Below are 13,774 nucleotides of genomic sequence, written 5' to 3'. Positions count from 1 at the left end.
TATATATATATAATCTTTATTATTTTAGTGTCCTTGAAAGACTGCGGGGGATATCGGGTCACCTGGGAATGGAGTTGAAGATGGCTGAGTCACCTTGTGGGTGCTGAGAATTGAGCCCAGGTCTTCTGAGAGAGTAATCAGTGATCTTGGCTGCAGAGCCATGTCTCCAAACCCTACCTCCTTTTCTTGGATCCAAGCCCGAAGAGCAATGGGTAGCATTAGTTCCCTGCTTTTGGCCATGCACAGAAGGAAACCAAATAGCCAGACACATTGTGTGCTTTCGCTTTATTGGACACAGCGCCCACATAACAGGATTGCACAGTAGCTGGGGGAGGCACGCCAGCCAGGCATTGTAGTCTTACCCTTTCTACTGGCACCAGAGGCAATGCTGGGCATCTTGACAGTGACAGTGGCTGAGGGCAAGGCCTTCGACACCTTCATTGTGGAGGAATATGGTAGGTGGGGAACGAACAAGTCAAAGCCTTAGGCATGGTCTTGATACAAAATCAGCAAAAGTATCGAGGGGAAGGAACTATTTGTTCATGTTTTCAATCAGCGCTGAGTCCACCTTCAGGACCACTGTTTAAACAACACGCCATTAATTAACTAGCTACTTCAATTACTACTGTTTCTCTACTCCTCGATTAACGAGCTATGCCAGGACCTTGTGTGTTTCTTTCTGCTCTCCCTATTGTTGCCTAAGTTCAAGGTAGAAATGTTGGAATTAAAGCAATTACTGACCATGGAGGAATTCTTCTTTGTAAAAATATGTTGCAGAGAATATCCAGAGCTTTGGCCCTGATGGAGATGAAAGCCTAATCGATAGAGGCCTGGGGGGGGGGGGTGAAGGGAGGGGTTATCTGGGTGATCTGATACCGCTTGGAGACATGAGTCATGGAGGATGTTTATAACCCACCACACTCTGTGTGCTCTCACCCTCCATTATTAACTTAGTCAGGATTGTGGATTTAATTTCTACTCTTCATGGAGTACAACATTAATATCCCTGGGGAAATGAATGAAAGGGACCTTGCATCTGGTGACGCAGACCGGTCTTCCCAATAGCTCTGGAGGTTGAGGCAGAAAGATTGAAAGTTCAAGGTCTTTCAGAGCTGTGGAGAAATGTTATGACCCATGTCCACCTTTGACCTCTCTGGATTAATACTCTGGCTTTGGTGGTGAAGGAGGGGACATGTTGGGCAGATGCTGCTTGACTCATAAAGCAATGCCATAAAGAAGTGCCCGGAGGTGGCACCCACCTTTAATCCTAGCACTTGGGAGGCAGAGGCAGTTATATCTCTGTGAGTTTGAGGCCAGCCTGGTCAGAAAGGAAGGAAGAAAGGAAGGAAGGAAGGAAGGAAGGAAGGAAGGAAGGAGAGGAGAGGAGGGAGGGAGGAAGGAAGGAAGGAAACAAGAGGGAGGGGGACAGGGGAGGGGGAAGGGAGGGGAAGGGAGAGGAGCGGAGGGGAGGGAAGGGAAGAGAAGGGAAGGGAAGGGAAGGGAAGGGAAGAGAAAGAGGCTAGTGAGATGGCTCAGTGGATAAAGGAACCTGCCACGAAGCTCAATGAACTGATTGAATGCCTGAGGCCCACGTGATAAAGGCGAGAATCAACTCCCATAAGCCATGGTACACATATCACACAAACACACATACACACCTCAAGTTTAAGGCCAGCTGGCCTTATAGCCAGACCCTATTGAAATAAACATTTAAGTGAAATTAAATCAAATGATGTACACACCCTCAGAGGGGCCCGGGCCAGTCAAGGGCTAGAAAGCCCCACTAACTCTACAGTAAACGGAGTTCTACATCAGGCTGTTATTCTGTGCGCTCCTGGCCTGGGTGTATAGCTCAGCTGTCAGAGTATTGTTCACTGTGTACAGAGCCAGATGTGGACTTGATTGCCAGAATCCCACTATCCAGGTGTGGCAGTGTATGCCTGAAACCTTAGCACTTGGGAAGCAAAGGCAGGAGAAACCGAAGTTCAGTGTTATTCTTGGCTCTGTGATGAATTCAAAGCCAGCCTGGACTCCGTAAGAACTCCTAAAGCCAGCCAAAACCAACAGCTTTTGTGTGTTTCTTCAAGCTTGAATCATATCTACCTTTTCCTAGGCTTTTCCCTGGAATGTGTTCTTGGAATTTCTCTTATCACTTCACTTTGCCTGATACCCCAGCCTCTTCTGGACCTGACATTGAAACCCCAGAACGTTTACCCCTCAGGTCAGAGTTAGAAGCCCCAATGACTTTCCTCAAGAATTATTCAGTATTCCTGGTGATTTATGGCATAAATGGACTCACTAAGCAGAATCCAACTGTAGACCACAGTAGCCTTGCTCCCTTCACACTGGAATCAGTCACTTGGTATTCCACAGGCAGTTCTCTGGAGGTAAGCTCCCTCCTCTTCCCGCAATTCCAGGGGCATGGGGGGCGCGGGAGCATGCCAGAGAGGCACCTCCCCTGGAGGAAAGGCTCAAGACTTTTCTTTATAGTTCTCCCTCGACATGTAACTCCAAAACATTTATTTGATGGTTCCACAGAAGGTTTTCCTTAGAGTCTCCCCATTTTTTATATTAATGGAATGGAAATGCTCATATCTGAATCACTACACACTACTCTTATACTTATGGTGGTGCCAACTATTAATCCCAGCAGAGGCAGTCGGATCTCTGAGTTTGAGGCCAGCAGGCTCTATAGATTAAGTACCAGGATAGCTGCAACTACACAGAGAGATCCTGTTTCAAAAAATAGAAACAAACAAACAAACAAACAAAAAATAAGTTCACCCTCATTTCTGACTGGTGTTGTATATGAAGTCTGAGCAGAGAAAGCAGTGGATCTGACTGAAGCCTTCCTCCTTCCTTTCCCACTTGTATAAATGGCTCTCGTTGGTCAGTTTTCTACTGTTCTAACAAAACACCTAAGTTAACTGACTTTAAAAGAGGAAACATTTAGTTTGGTTCATGGTTTCATTCTTTTTTAGTCTATGGAAATGTGGCCCTAGTGCTCTGCATCTGTGGTGGTGGGGCACTCATAATGGGCAGAAACTGTGTGTGTGTGTGTGTGTGTGTGTGTGTGTGTGTGCTGGGGGTGGGGGAGTGTCAATATCCCTTCTCTCGTGACCTCACTTCCGGTCATCAGGTTCTATTTCCTAAAGGTTAGTCCACCTCCCAGGATTGCCACAGGCTGGAAACCAAGCCTTCAATGTATGGCCTTTGGGAGACAATCATGATCCAAGCACCAAGAGGCCTGTGGATTTTAGATGATTAGCAAGGAAGGATGATTATGTCAGTTATTGGCAGGATGGCTGTGCCGTGAAAGCCATGAAGCGCTCACTCACCTCTATAGAACCGAAAGTGGTTCTTTATAGATGCTCGTCTATCCACGGTGGTCAGCTGGGCAGATGATCTTAGTGGACTTTTGTATATGTTTTGTGAGCTGCTGGCTGAAAGCTGGTGTTCCACCTGTCTCTCATATTCCAAGCTGCTAGCCCATGTGTATGCTTAAAGCAGTGATGTCGTACAAGAACCAGAGCTGACCCACCAGGAGTTTCCTGAGTTTCAAGTGAGCATGTGCTAACTTCCTGTAGCCATCGGTGAGTTATGTATCAGGCACACATTCAGGCACAGGGGATGCTAGAGAATTACCTGGTAAAAAATACTGGTGCAGGAATATGATAAAGGAGACCCACCGTGGCAGTCGTTCCGCCATGGTATTTAAGCAAACACATACAATTTGTCTTGTAGCTAATTTTACTAGGACTTTATTCTAGGCTTCAGTCAATCATTGCATTCAGAAATAACTATTTTTCAACCTCCTCATACTCTATACTTAGTTTTCCTATCCCTACAATACAACCTTGGTCATGCTTATCTACCCAGTGGGCACTAGTCTTATGAAGGTCTGTCACTCACAACTACCCATTACTTGACAACTATAATATAGCCTTCCCAGCCCTGGCTTCCATAAGGCAATGTTACTACACACACCGTCTCATGGATTCTTCACCTGTTCGTGGCTGGACCTCTACAGAAAGGCCCAGTCATTCTCGGGAAGTGACAATTGGAGAGAATTGAAGAGCTCTGGAATTAAGAGCTCTTTCTTTCTCCTCCTCTTCTCTGCTCTCCTCTACTCTCCCCCCTCCCCTCCCTTGCCCTCCTCTCCCTTCCCTTACTCTTTTCTTCTCTTCCTTTAGGGCAAGTTCCAACTGAAAAACTTGATATAATCCAGAGTGTTGTGATTCAGACCCAGGACAAGCAGTTGAGGTACCTAGTTTACATACCAAAGTGGACCTGGCCTCTAGGTTCCTCCAGCATCCCTCAGTCCCTACCTGTTACAAGGTATGGCTGCCATACCCTGCCTTCTACCCTGAACTCTCCAGCCCAGGGGCTGGCCTGCCCTTCCTGTAGTTCTTCAATATATAATCCAGACATTCTCTCTCTCTCTCTCTCTCTCTCTCTCTCTCTCTCTCTCTCTCTCTCTCTTTCTCTCTCTCTCTTTCTCTCTCTTTCTGTTTCTCTCTCTCCTTCCCTCCCTCTCCCCCTCCCCTTCCCCTCTCCCTCCCTCCCCCCCTCTGTATTTCCTCTCTCTTCTCTCTCTGCCCCTTCATTGCTACCAAAATGCCCATCTGCACCTACATCCCTCCTACAACACCATCTGAAGCTTCCTGGGCATCCAGTAGCCAAGTGGCCTGGTAAGATATGGCTAGACCCAGGAGGCACCAGTGGACAATTCCATTGATTGAAAGGATGCAAGCCCTGACCAAGAAATTATCTTCTCCTACAATGTGAGTTGGAAAATGAGGGCTTGTGAAAGGGAGGTCAGCCAGAGATGAGAGAAATCCTGGATGAAGTGCAGGACATGTGTATAATTGCAGAATTTTACAGACACATTTAAAAAGTTAAGACATTGGAAAGCTGGGTATCCCTAGGTTCCTGGGAAAGACCTAGAATCCCCAAACTCAGGAGGTAGAAGCAGGAGGTCAGAAGTTCAAGGTTGTGGTAGTTTGAATAGGTGGGGTCCCCATAGACTCATGTGTTTGAACAAGCCCCGTGGGGGCTAGGGAGTGGAATGTAGTGCCTTGAATATGTTTCTCCCACAGGGAGAGGTGCTGTTAGGAGATCTGGCCTTGTTGGAGGAAGTGTATCACTGTGGGGATGTCTTTGGAGGTCTCCTCCTATGCTCGGGTCCCATCCACTGCAGAAGAGAGATTCCTCCTAGCTGCCTAAGAATGCCAGGCTCTCCTGGTTGTCTTCAGATCAAAATGTAGAACTCTCAGCACCTTCTCCAGCATCATGTCTGCCTGCATGCTGCCATGCTTCCTGCTATGCCTGCTATGATAGTAATGGACTAAGGCTCTGAATCTGTAAGCCAGCCCCAGATAAATGTTTGCCTTTGTAAGAGTTGCTTCGGTCATGGTGTCTCTTTATAACAATGGAAACTCTAACTAAGACAAAGGTCATTCATTCTTCACTCCATAGGAAGTCCAAGGATAGCTTGGGCTACACAAATCCCATCTCAACAAACAACAAAACCCAGCTAGGCATGTGGTCCCTGCCTGTAATTTCAGTATTAAGAAGGCAGGGGCAGAAGGATCAATTGCAAATTCAAGGTCACATTGACCTCCACCAAAAAAAAAAAAAATTCAGTCTCAAAAAACCAAAAGAATAAAAGATATTTAGTCTTTTTTTTTTTTTTTAAGTTTTTTTCATGCAGCACACATTTAATCCTTAAAGCATACCTCAGTCACAATTCACTGTACCTCAGGAATCATGAAGACGGGATGCTATGATGTGCTCAGTATTTGCACATACCTACTGGTAACTGTACTGCACCATCTTGAAATAAAACAAGGCATTGGGGGGCGGAGAGGATTGAAGACAGAGTTTGAACAGAAACCCAGGATAACTGTGTAGGAAAACAAAATGAGAAATTAAGAAAATGTCACTGGCCAGGCCTGAAGGAGGGTGAGGAGGAGGGGAGGGAGGGAGACTGTGGGACTCAGAAACAGTTTCATTCTGTAGTCCGTCGCGTTGCTCAGTTTTTAATTTGATTTGATTATTGCTGGTGCTGAGGATTGAACTCAGCAAGCACTCTACCATTGAGCTGTACTCCCAGTCCTTCATTGCCATGTATATATACACATTCACACATAATGCAATCTCTCTCTATCTCTCTCTGTGTCTGTCTATATGTCTCTCTCTCTGTGTGTGTGCATGTATGTGTGTGTGTGTGTGTGTGTGTGTGTGTGTGTGTGTGTGTTTGGTGAGCATATAGAGACTAGAAGACAACTCTGTGAATTGGTTTTCTCCTTCTACCTTTCTGTGAGTTCTGGGGCCTTCCCGCCCTGGAATTTATTTTGATTTATTTGTTTGCTTATTTGTTAGAGTCAAGGTTTCTCTGTGTAGCCCTGACTGTCTTGAAATTGGCTCTATAGACCAAGCTGGCATTGACATCACAGAGATCCATCTGCTTCTGCATCCCAAGCATGGGGGCTAAAGGCATGCACCACTATTGCCCAGCTTCTGGACTATATTCTTAAAGAAAACTGAAAAATGGGGGCTGGTGAGATGGCTCAGTGGTTAAGAGTACTGACTGCTCTTCGGAAGGTCCTGAGTTCAAAGCCCAGCAACCACATGGTAGCTCACAACCATCTGTAATGAGATCTGATGCTCTCTTCTGAGGTGTGCCTGAAGACAGATACAGTGTACTTAGATATAATAAATAAATAAATAAATAATCTTAAAAAAATGGGTTGATGAGATGGCTCAGCGAGTAAGAGCACTGACTGCTCTTCCAAAGGTCCTGAGTTCGGATCCCAGCAACCACATGGTGGCTCACAACCACCTGTAATAAGATCTGACACCCTCTTCTGGTGCATCTGAAGACAGCTACAGTGAATTATGCCGGAGTGAGCGAGCAGGGTTGGCAGAGGTCCTGAGTTCAGTTCCCAGCAGCCACATACATGATAGCTCACGGCCATCTGTACAGCTACAGTGTACTCATAACCGTAAAATAAATAAAATAAGTCTTTAGAAAAACCTGAAAAATGAAAACTGACATCCATGGCAACTTCATTAGGGAAGCACAACCTCAAATTGGTAGACAGAAAGCAGTGTGTGAAGACAAGCAAGTTACTGGCCACTCATGGTGAGAGAAGAAACTAGACTCAAATAAACCTTCAGAGGGGTGACCTGGAGTCTTTCTGTTCCCTTATCTTCTCAATTTCTATGACATTCTCTCCTCTGGATCATCCCAGTGGCTTCTGTCTTTTCTCTGTCTCCAGCAAGCTAAAAACAAGGTCTCAAACCCTGCAAAATGAGGAGGCCGGAGGCCCAGGAGTAACGGAGGGTGGGGACAGGGCCTGAGGAGCTTTGGGAATCAGGCAGGCAACTGAGAACTGGCAGCGGGCACTGGGTAGGATCAAGACTGCCAGCCTGCTGAGACAGAAGCCACGGGGCCCTAGTTCAGGTGAGAGCTCACAGGGCATTCCCTGAGAGCCAGATGTCAGGTCCGCTCTGGACAGCCTAAGATCCGTTTCCACCATCCTGGACCACCGCATGAAGAAAGATTGCGAGGATGGATTTCAGCTGACTTTGTGCTATCAGGATTGTAAAATGATAAAACTTGGAGGTCTCAGGGAAGTTCTGGAGAGTGACCTGCTGTGGAGGGTTGCTTTTTATGCTCTTCGGTCCTTTGTTTCTGTCCAACCTTCATTCTGGTTCTTAGTCGAGCCTCCACTTGGAGAACAGTCCTCATCAGACCCTGTGGGCAGCCCGCTGCCTCTGATAAGCAGACAGCTGCTAGGTGAGGTAGTGTACAGGCTCTGGAAGTGTGAGAAGAGCTGGTGTCCATGGCCCCTAGGGAGGCCCCAGAGGAAAGAAAGTGACTTCCAAGCTTTGGTTTTTTTTTTTTTTCCTTTCTCTTTGTTAGTCATCAGGAAAAGGAAGTTCACAGATGGAGGGGTAGAAAACAGAGGGCTAACGGGAAAGGTGAGTTCGCATGTTTCTGGGAAAGAGATTCGTTACAATACTAGAGAATAGTTCCTATGCACAGAGGCAACTGGAGGAGAATGCTAAGGATAACCAGAGACTGTGAGGCAGTGTGGACCCTGAGGCCTCACAAGACACTAGAGCAGAGCAGAGGTGTGTGTAGAATGGCTTGTGTAGGTGAACATGTGGCTCTTGTTTCCTCTGTCCCTTTTCTATTTCCTGCCTGAAAGGTTCCTGCTCTCATTGACCTTCACCTCCAGACTGGCCCCGCCCCCTTCGCACATCATTCACAGCACATTTTCCCAGCAGAGCTGTCACAGCTGACGAAATGCAGTTCTTCATGGAGATGTGCTCTGGCAATCAGGTGAGAGGGGAGTAGAGAAGAGTAAAGAAATGTATTGGGCTGAGCAGCGGTGGCGCACCCACCATTCAAGCCTTTGGACCCAGCATTCCAGAGGCAGAGGCGAGCAGATGCCGCTCTGGTCTACAGAACAAGCAAGCTTCAGGATGGCCAGGGTTACAAAGAAAAGGAATGGGGGTGGGGGGTGGGGAGGAGTTGGGCGAAGAGATCTTATGTGTTATGGAGTTGGAGACAAAGCAAGTTCAGTGCAGTGCAAAGAGAATATGAAAGTCGGTTGTAACACTGTGCCTGTCATTTAAAAAATCGTTAGTGTTTAGGTCTATGCTGAAATCTCTTTCTCCACCACCCCCATCTTCCTCCTGGTCTTCCCCCCTCCTGCTCCTCCTCTTCCTTCTCCTTCTCTTCTTCACCCTCCTCTCGATACCTCCTAAAGTCATGCCAGGGCTGGAGGTGGGTAAGACGATTATGAGTTCAGGACTTTAAAGAATGGTCAAATTCTGAGGACACAGTGAATGGCTAACACTTGCAGAAAGCGTAAACATCTTTATTTTTAACGAGTTTATGGCTGAGCTAGTTAGACTTCATTAGGCACATTCAAGTCTCATCTTCCTGACCTTGTTTGTGGTTTGAGGGATGGAACCCATGCATGCTCTCTGTCACTGAGCTACTCACCAGACCGCAAGTGACCCAGGAAGCATTCTGGTCTGCAAAGGGAATACTGGGTAATAATCACTAGTTTCACCATCAATAAGAAAAGGATATTTTGGTTCAAACCTTTAAGGATAGAACTCCTTGGCTGTTGGTCTGGTAGTAAGGTAAAGACACTCTGACACTTCATTTGTTGGTCTCTTTGGTGATGATCAGGGCATGCGCTTGAAAACTTTATTAGATGCCAAAGTCAAGAAGCCAGGGGATGGCAGTTGCTACCTTCCACGCTGCCATTCAGAGAGACAAGCTGTGGGACCCGGGACCCTGAAAACCTCCTCCGCTCTCAGACAGAGTCTGCCGGCTCAGATTGGTTCTGTGTCAATCTGTGTAGATGCAGGACATTTTCAGAATGTCTCTCCAGGAAGAGCTTTTGAAGCCTGGATCCCGTATCTGTTCAGTCTCTGGCCACAGCTCTTTGTCCGTACTTCTCCAGTGGCCTTTCTCTCCTCTCCGTGGCGGTTCTTTTCTTTGTATGAATTCTCTGGTTGGCTCTGAATTTCTTACTAGCCTCCCCGGATCATAATGGGAGTCTTCTGTTTTCCAGTATTTTCTTCTTAGCCTCGTCAGCAGATGGCGGTATTGCCCCGAAGGCTGAGTTGGCATCTCCATCGCCCGCAGACAGAGGGCTCTCCGAGGACTCCCAATCCTTCCCAGAGACCTGGCTGTGGGAACTGTTTCCAGTAAATTTCGTGTAAGTGATTGGCGATGGAGTAGAGTCTGCGGGAAAACTCAGAATCGACATTTGGAAAATCTCAGTGTCAGGAACTTCCCCCACCCCGACCCCGGAGAACAGACTCATACTCCACTCCCACGAAGCGCAGACTGCATGCTCACCCTAAATTCCCACTGATACTTAAAACCACCGACAACATTCCCGTTTTGACAAGCCACAAGCCACATAATCGAGTCGCCCCTTTTCTCATGTCTGAACATCTCCCTTACACGCGGTGCGGACGCCTCTACTTTTCCTTTTGTAGATCAGTTTTCTCGAAGGCGCTCCGGTGTCCTCCCCTCCCCCAACAAACCTCACTTAGGTTCTTGTGTGTTCACAGTAAGTTGGGAAACAAGGTGACCCAGGCCACAATTCCGGTGCCATCACGGAGTGGAAGGCTGTGACAGTGTTGACCGGACGCTGCTTTTACTCAGTCATTTGTGGGAAATCCTTACTACCGCCGTTTTCAATTATCTACAGGACTGCGCCAGGGTGAGAGTGGGGATACCGGAAGCAGTGCAGCCCTGAAGTCTCAGGCCCACATCACAAGTCTGACCCTAAATTGGACGAGTAACAGATTTCCCTGGGACAGGCCATGTTGGTGTCTCAGGCCCCCGAGTTTCCCTATGCTTACAGCCACCCTTCCCTCCCCCCTCTGCCCCCACCCACCTCCCTTCTTTCCTTCCTTCGTATGTAAGTTGAGCACTGGGCTTCGAGCCCCCTAACCGAATGCTCTACCATTGAGTACTTTTTTTTTATTTATATTATTCTTGAACAGTTCCATACATGAATACCTTTTTATCGTTCCCACCTCCCGTTATCCTCTTTCATGCCATTCCCAAAAGTTGCTTCCACTGGCCTTGAACTCACTCTGTAGCCAGATTTGGATGTGGAGCTCCTGACCCAGCCTTCCAAGGAGTGTTTAGGGGCCCACACTGCCAGGCTCCACTTTCCTCTTAATCTTTATCCTTTATCTCTTAATCATTCAGGCTCAGACTCACGTGACCCCATCAGATGAGTGCCATGCAGAATCATGGGCAGATTATCCGGCCTCCAGCTGCTTGTGAGCTGATGAAGCAAAGACCTGTCAAACTGGGTAATTGAGGGATGGATGGGCCTCGAAGCTGACAGGGTTTGGAGACCTCTGTATTTCCTGCTGCATTTGATTGTTTCTATTTTCCTCCCTTTTATTTGCCTCTAGCCTTTCCTTCTGAGGCTATGTGGTAAGTAAATGAGCGGAGACTCAAAAAGACATCCAAACAAACCCATCCAATATGGGATATTCTGAGTGTGAAAAGGGAGTTTTTGGTACTTATAACTGGACAAGGACTCACCTTAGGACAGCTATTATTCTGCTTTAATGAGTTTGCCCACTTCTTAAAAGTATTTTGTAATAGAATCTTTTATTCTTCTGTTGTAACTGTCATCTCTGAGGCTTACTGCCTCCGTCTGCTAACCTAGGCCTAGCCCTAGAAGCTTCTATCTAGCCTCTGTACAATCTTATCTAGGCCTAGTATGTTTTCAATCTCTGTGACTTACTGCTGAATAAGCTCATCCTTTCTTCCTTTTTTTTTTCCTGAACTCTATTGAACCAGCTTAATTGTTCTACTTACCTCAAACCAACTCTGGCAATCTGTTCTGATCTTCTGGCTCCTCATTTTCTGGCTCCTGTCTCCACTTGTGTCTAGTTTGTTCTCTCTTTAACCGGTTTCTATAAAACTCTTCTGGTAAAACTGACTCCTCTCCTCCACTCCCCTCTCCTTCACTCCCCTCTCCTCCCCTCCCCTCTCTTCCTCTCTCCCTCTTCTCCTCTCTTCCTCTCCTCTTCTTTTCTTCTCCCCTCTCCTCTCTTCCCCTCTCCTTCCCTCCTCTCCCCTCCTCTTCTCTTCTCTCTTCTGTCCTCGCTATCTCTCTCTGTCTCTCTCTCTCCCCCCACCCCCTTTTCTTTTCTGTACTTCTCTCTTAAGGAGGCTTTCTTTCCTGACTGTTCTCCTGAAAGTTGGGCATATCCTTTTCTGTCAAATCTTTCTCTGATTTGACACTTGGTCTGCCATTCAATTTGGCATCACATCACTTTCAAACATGAGTGCTCCCTTCCACAAACTAACCTAACCTTCATTGTTTAGGATTAAAGGTGTATACTAAGGGCATGTCTGAATTCCAGTCAGAAGGATGAAATGTGTGCTAAGGCTGAGCCACACCACAACTAGAAACAGCTTTTTCAGCAAATAACCCAATCTAAGAATTCACAATAAGGTCAAATATCCTGTAACAATATTCATTTTTTATCTTATGTGTAATGTGTACATGCCTGAGTGTGTTTCCATGTGCCACGTGCATGTAGGCTCCTGTGGAGGTCAGAAGAGGACATCAGATCCCTGGAACTGGAGTTATAGGTGGTTGTGAGCCACCGTGCCCGTATTGAGAATTGAACCAGGGTACTCTACAAGAGCAGCCAGTGATCTTAACCTCTGAGCCATCTTTCCAGCCCCTATATCGACTCATTTAATCTTTATACCAACCAACTGGCTGTTGTCCTGGAGTAAACACCTACAATCAAAATATGGCCTTTGATGTATTAGTTCTAAATCACTGTAAAGCTTAGTGGGTTTGAAGAACAAACATGTATTTATTTATACAGTCACATATATTCCAGGTTGGCCTCAAATTGGCTTTGTAGCTGAGGATGGCCTTAAACTTCTGATCCAAGCCTCTAGCTCCCAGGTGCTGGGATTATGGGCATATGCTACCATGCCTGGTCTGCATGACATCCAGGTCTCTCATGAAGTAGTCTACTTGTGGTCTCCCTTAAAGACTGGAGAAGAGAAGATTTGCTTTCGAGCTCACTTCAAAGCCTCTGCTTCTGACAGGCACACGGACTGAATGCCACAGTTCTTGGCTTCAGCTGTCAGTTGGAGCTCTCCTTCCATCGCTCAGCGCATGAGTCTTCGCTGGGCTGCTTCATCACAAAGCAGCTGTCTTTTTACAGAGCTGGCAAGCCTGCACCCTAGAGAGAACCTGCGGTCTTTGTATAATAGTAAGAAGAGATAACCCATTACTTCTGCTCTGTCTCTTCACTAAAAATGAGTCATTTGGACTGGGAACCTGCTTCAGTGGTAGAGTGGTGGCCTAGGATATGTTACAAGGCCCCTAATTCCATCCTCAGCACCAAAACAACAGCATAAAACCAAACACCCTACCCTACTCAATGATGTCACTCAATGCATCCCTCATCAAAGGAGGTAGCCATCAAAATGCAGGGCTCCTGCACTCTTAGCAGTCAGTCACCTTTCAGTCTGTGACCTCCTCACTAGCATCACCCAGGACTATCTGAGAAATGCAGAATCCAGGCCTCTGAGTTTACACTGTGACAAGATCCCAGACCATGCCAGTCTGAGATTCTAAAGGGGAAGGGGCCTCACTGGTCCCTCTGACTATCATGGCCTTTATCTCTCCTCAGATCATGTTAACTTCACTGATATCACAAAGACTATAGAAAGCAATAAACTCTGTGGCTGGAAGGGAGTTGTCCCTAACAGAGGCCAAAGTGACACTTTCATCAAGTCAGTCCTTGTCAAGGTGAGTGTCTTTCAGGCATGGTATCAGAAGTGGAGAAGACGACCACACAGGATGCTCAGTGCTCCATCCCGACAGCCAGTTTCACAGCCCACATACTCCATCCCCAGTCTGGATCCTTCTGTGTTGTCCTCCCTTGGCTTTCTGTTTTAGCCTTTTGCCTAATCCATACCCATAGCCTGTGAAAGTGCTTGGTTTACATCTTCTCTCTGGCTGGAGAAATGGAAACCAGACATGCTCTTCTTTTCAGGTTAGATCCATTGTCTCTGGTGCATTGGTCATGCTGGCCCATTCTTTGGAATTGTGAAGGTGTGCTGTGCGTTAGCCATCATTTTCTGTACCATCCTCTGCCTCACATATATTCAGATTTAAGGATTATTTTGGTAGAAGTTGAGTCATAAGCTCATGGTTGGAAGTTCTGAGAGAAA

The sequence above is a fragment of the Mastomys coucha genome, unplaced genomic scaffold, assembly GCF_008632895.1.
Source record: "Mastomys coucha isolate ucsf_1 unplaced genomic scaffold, UCSF_Mcou_1 pScaffold20, whole genome shotgun sequence".
Taxonomy (NCBI): Eukaryota; Metazoa; Chordata; class Mammalia; order Rodentia; family Muridae; genus Mastomys; species Mastomys coucha.
The sequence above is the reverse complement of the archived record's forward strand: the minus strand, read 5'-3'. Positions refer to the sequence as shown.